A 6000-nucleotide genomic window follows, 5' to 3' on the forward strand; every position below is an offset into this window, starting at 1 on the left:
GTCATGTTCCACCCCAGAAGTGGCTGTATTTCACTTCCAAGTGAAGTGATTCGTCTATGATATGCACACACGTGCTTATTATTCATTATTTATATTGCCTTATCGGTCCATGGAAGCTAATGGGCAGGCAGCTTTTTGAAATTCATGCAGGTACCTAAATATGGTTCAGGGCCCTAACTTTTGGCTTCTGTTTTTGGAAATCTTGGCCAAGACCATTTTTCCTGTCACAAAATAGTGTAGATAAATAGCGGAGTCAAGTTATTACCTTTGGTGGCGGTGACCTGCGCTTTGCCCATTAAAACATCTCCTCTGAGCACTTTCAAACAGCTCTTAGGCTGCAAAAAAATCAAGATACACACACATACACCTGGTAGATATCCATCATCTCCCCACCCTGCACAAATCTGAAACTTCCCTCCTAAAATTACATTGGCCTGAAGCCAAAGATAGTATTTAGTTCTGGATCAAGTCAGTGTGATGGTGTGGGGAGACTCCATCCACTGAAAGATGAATTCACCCGGTCCTTCAAGTTGCCCTCTGTCTCCAGGCAGTGAGAACTAAGGGTTTATGTCAATAGAGTTGGCCTGACCCCCAGGGCTCTAAGGCCCAAAGGTCTGAGTCTACATAGTAGTTCTGATTTATAAGGCGATAAGAGTCTCATGCCCCACATCAGTGGGGTAGCCCTTCTCTGCAGGACAGCACAGCCTGATGGCCAGAGACCTCACAGCAAGATTCAGAAGTGATACCCCATGTGTGTAGGGAAGCGGGGGGCCTGTCAGCCAAGCAAAAGAGTCACCTTTTGGACTGGGGCTGTAAGGCTGCGTAGCTAGACTCACTATACTTGCCTTCCAGATGGGACTGTGCGGCCTAGCAGCTGGGGGTTGGGGGGAGGGTGCCATTAGCTGGGGGAGTAGACAGCAACTAGGATAGGAGAACTGAGGCCTGCCCTGCTCCATTGGAGTCCAGCCCAGGGCCCTATCAGTGCTGAGGGTGCTGGTTACTCAGGCAGCAGGGATCTAGTCACAACACACTATCATCAGGCGAATAGCTCATTCCTTCCCCCCTCCCACATTCCCTCCTGGGGTCACTTCCTGCACAACAGCCATGGTGGTGGTCTGTGTCTCTTTGGGGGGTCTCTAGGTTTCTCAGCTGGCTCAGCTCCCTGTAGCTCAGGCCTTCCTGGCACAGCCGCATGTAGCTGTATGTCTGCTTGGGTCTTGGTGCCTCTGTCTTACATGATCTCAGGTTCATTTGTTGCTAGATAGGAGCTTGCAAGGAGCATCCTTTCTCTGCAGCAGTCAGCTCAAACCGAGCTGGGATGCTTCGTCCTATACTGGTGCTCTACCTGGAGCATGCCCAATAGGAGGCTGGAGGTGTGGCTTCTTCTACCCAGAGTGAGGCCTTAACCCTTCCTCCTCCAGTGTGGGGTGAGTTCACCCCATCACAGACGGCTTGAGGTAACTTCAGGGCTAGAAAGGACTGACCTATATCACTGGAAAAGGGAAATTTCCCTCTTCTGCTGGGATACATAGTGCTTGCTTCTGGCCTTGGCAAATCCATAAATATCAGGTCCTATAATGACTACATTGTTTTATACAGAATAACTTTTTGGTCATGTTTAGAGGGTTAAAAGTGTTATAGACCCAAGTCAAGTTTGTGAGGGTACATCCACATGCGAAAGAAGAAGAAGACCTGCAGCAGTAAATCTCAGAGCCCATATCCACTGACTCTGAAACGATGCCTTTCAGAGCCCAGGCGACAGCCTAAGCCCCAAGAGCTACACCGGGGATGGGCAATAATTTTCACACAGGGGCCACACCACACATTTTGGTACTGGTCACGGGCCCAGCTTGGGCTCCCCAGATGGGGCGGGCCTTGGGCAGAAGGGTTGGCCTGGAAGCTACGGAGAGAATGTGTGAGTATGCAAAAGAAACACTTTGGCTGTGTCTACGCTACCACAAGCCTTCGAAAGATCTTCTCCAAGACAGCGTCTAGAAGATCTTCTTTCAAAAGATCACGTCCACACATAAACGGCAGCCCAAAAGAGCTTCCCAGTCCTTCCAAAGAGCACGTCCACACAGCCACAGGTGCTCTTTCAAAAGAACAGGCCAGGAAATGCTGCAGATGGGGTCACATGGCCGGAAAGCCCTTCCGGGGGTGCCAGCCATGCGCCTGCCATAAAGGGCCCCTCCCAAACAGCCCCTGCCTGCACATCCTGCTGAGGCCTGTGGAGCTGTTTGCAGCAAAGCTGAGCCTGTACCTGGTTCCAGCCCTCACTTGTGAGAGCCCTGGACCCACAGCAGCTGCAGACCCACAGGATCACCCTGGCTCGCTTGCTGGCCATCCTGCTGGCAGCCATCCTCTGTCTCCTGCAGTGACATGACTGTGAGCCCTGGCAGCCACAGGGAGCTCCTCCTGCCCTGGCTGTGGGGTCCCTGTCAGGGCACAGAAGGAGCCAGGAGCATGGGGAGGTAGGGGTGTGGGGGAAGCCACGGGCTTGGCAGCTCAGGGCTGGGGTGGCTCAGGCAGGCGGGCGGCTGGCACAGGGCTCAGGCAGCTGACCAGCTGGTGCTGCATCTGGCACCTGCAACATGGGGCTGTGCCATTAGCCTGGCTAGTCCAGGCTGGGAGGGGGCCGGCACAGTGTCCAGCACCAGCCTGTGCTGCAGCTGGTCTCTGTAGGGCCTGGGCCATGCCTGCAGCTCTGGGGCCGTGCCAGCAGCCCAGCTGGTGCAGAGCTGGTGCCCATGTGGCCAGGGCCATGTCCAGCATTGGGGTGGAACCAGCTGTCGCAGCCTGTGGCTGGGCTGGTTTTGGCCCAGCAGGGGTCAAGGTCTGGCAGGCAGTAAGGGGGCCCTGGGGCTGGAGGGGGCGGGGGGTCACTAAGGCTCCGGCGGATGGCACACAGCGTGAGGTGGAATGGCTCCTTTGAGTCACTGGCAGTTTGTGGGGGGTAGGGTGCCTGGCTGCAGGGGGCAGCACTTGGCTGTGGGGCGGGGGGTGTCATGTGGTGATTCATGCAAGTGTGTTTGGACATTGCTGGGTTAGATGGTGAGCTGGGGGTGCCTGGTTCTAGGGGAGGGGCGGGTGATGGGGTAAGAGTGGGGCTGGCAGTGTTTTCCTCTGGGGGAGGGGGTTGGGGTTAGAGGGGGACTGGGGGTGCCTGGTTCTGGGGGAGGGCATTGATTTAGAGCTGCAAGGGGCACTGGGGTGCTGGTTGTGAAGCCTGGGGGCAGTGTGGGGCTTGAGTTGTGGTGCGGTGAGGATGGGGTTGAAGCTTGAGTTCCACCACCAAAAATGGAGGTAGAACTGTCTTCCTGCAGCCTGTGGAGGGGGAGTCCCACAGCTACACACCAGAGCCGGCATCTCAGGAAGTGAGTGCGCTGCTTCCCCCTCACCCCACAGCTGCTTTGTTTCCTAAAAAGCTGGGTCTGTTGCCTGCCAGCTGCCCAAGCAGATGGAGCTGTTGCAGACCCGGGACTCCCACTCCCCTGCACCGCCCTCCATGCAGGAAGGCAACAGGTGGAAGGAAGTTGCTGGCAGGCAACAGAGCCGGCTTTTCAGGAAACCTGCCAGCTGTTTGGGGAGGGGAAGCAGCACACGCACTTCCTGAGACCCCGGACCTGGCATGCAGCTGTGGGACCCCCAGGTATCAGCCGAGCTGTCCCCTCCCCTCAGGCACACCCCCCTGAGTACCCTGCCTCTGCCCCAGCCCCCATCAGCACCCTGGCTTATTTGTCTGTGAGTCAGTGACCCCCTGACCCAAAACAGGTTCCCCGCCCCTCCCGTAAATAAAGACAATGCTGAAATGTTTGTATTGGCTGTATTTTATTTAAAAATGAAGCCTGGCCAATAAACCCCCAAACAGGGCCAAGCCCCCATCTGCCCACAGCATCATAACACTGCTACGCCCCACACACACTTCAATCCTGAGCCTGTCATACACCAGAACCCCTTGTCCTAAGCCTCTCACATCCCCAGTCTTCTGCCACCACACTACTGCACAATCCACATACTGCAAATCTTTGTCCTGAGCCCATCATACTCCCAGCCCCCTGCCCTGAGCCTCCATAAACCCCAAGCTGAACTTCTGCACCCTCACAGCCACAAGCCTCTGGTTTGCTCAGCACCCCAGCACTTCCCCTAACCCCAACACTCTCCAGCCTGGAGCCCCCTCCCTGAGCCAGCAGACCCTTCTCCACCTCTTCCTGCACCCAAATTCCCTCCCAGAGCTTGCTCCTTTCACCCCTTCCCACACCCAAATCCCTCATTTCCACCCCAGAGCCCATAACTCCTCTCTCAACCCCGAGAGACTGAGTAAGGCCTGGGGACAGCAAATGATGGAGAGGAGGGGAACAGAGAAGGTGTGGGGCGGGGGTCTTGGGGCTTGCCCTGACTTTTAAAAAGCGATTTCGGGTGTAAAAAGATTGGAGACCACTTCCGTAAAAATTTTTAAATTTCAAATTTCATACCACTAAATACGCATTTTTTTTGGCCTTTCAATGTGCAGGAGACTACATTAAGTATGGCTTCACTGTCATGGAAAAAATGGGATCAATCTTCCTCAATGTGTAGTATGCCACACAGTACCCAGCAATGATACCTTTAGACCTAGTCATCTTGACTGACACTCGACAAAGAACCATATCACTTTGACAGACAAACCAAGAGTTTTTTGCTGCTAAACTTCAAAATTTTAAATGCATGAAGCTGGACGCTACTGGAGCTTTTCATCAAGCATCAGCCAAAGCAGTAGAAGCATCTTATGAACTGTCATTGCTCATTGCAAAAGGCAAGAAGGCACAGATAATCAGAACAAAAAAGCAGTCAAGTAGCACTTTAAAGACTAGCAAAATAGTTTATTAGATGAGCTTTCGTGGGACAGACCACCTAATAAACTATTTTGCTAGTCTTTAAAGTGCTACTTGACTGCTTTTTGTTTTGATAGTGTATAGACTAGCACGGCTTCCTCTCTGTTACTATTCAACAGATAATCAGAGAAACTCTTGTGAAGCCTTGCTTGTTGAAAGCAGCTGATGTTCTGCATGATGTCGAAAGCAACAGAAAACTATTGGAAATTTCGCTTTCCAAAAATTCCATAAAATGTCACATCGATGACCTGGCAAAAGATTGTAAACTTTAAGTTGTGGAGGCAGTGTTGGCTTCTCCTTTCTTTACAATTCACTGTGACAATATCATAGATGAAGCACAATGCTGTCAGTTGCTTGTCTACATTCGATTCATGTACAATGGAATTGTGAAAGAACTGCTTTTTTTTTTTGAAGGAATTGATGACCACAAAGGATTTTGATGTTATGAAAACAATGTCCAACTTTTTTGAACAAAATAGACTTTTATAGGGAAAACTGGTTGGTGTACGCACAGAGAGTGTTCCAGCAATGCGTGTCTCACGCTCTAGATTTGTGACATTTGTGGAAAAAAAAAATCCAGCCATAACCACAACTCACTGCGTCATACACAGACAAGCGTTGGCTGCTAAAACCCTTCCAGGTGACCTACATGACTATTTGAATTTGGCCATCAAAGTTGTCAATTTTGTAAAGAACAGTGCTCTAAATACAAGACTTTTTGCTGTCTTTGCGCAGATTTGGGAGAAGATCATAAATCTCTTTGGTTTCACATGGAGGTATGATGGCTTTCCAAAGGTAATGTGCTTTCAAGATTATTTGAATTGAAAGACGAAATCGAAATTTTCCTCAAGCAACAGAAGAAAGAAGAGTTATGTCATGCATTTATAGACCAAACATTTCAACTTTCACTGGCATACCTCATGGACATTTTTGAATCTTTGAACACCCTCAATTTGAAGCTGCAAGGAAAGAACACTGCAAACTTTATAGCATACCACAATGCCATCAAAGCATTTATGGGAAAAAATTCCAGCTTTGGAAACATCAAACACAAGCTCAGATGCCTAACTTTTCATCTTTTCCAAAATTTCATTACTTGCTGAAAACAAAGGTTTCCAAGAACTTTGTA

Source organism: Carettochelys insculpta, chromosome 1, assembly GCF_033958435.1.
Source record: "Carettochelys insculpta isolate YL-2023 chromosome 1, ASM3395843v1, whole genome shotgun sequence".
In the NCBI taxonomy this organism is placed as follows: Eukaryota; Metazoa; Chordata; order Testudines; family Carettochelyidae; genus Carettochelys; species Carettochelys insculpta.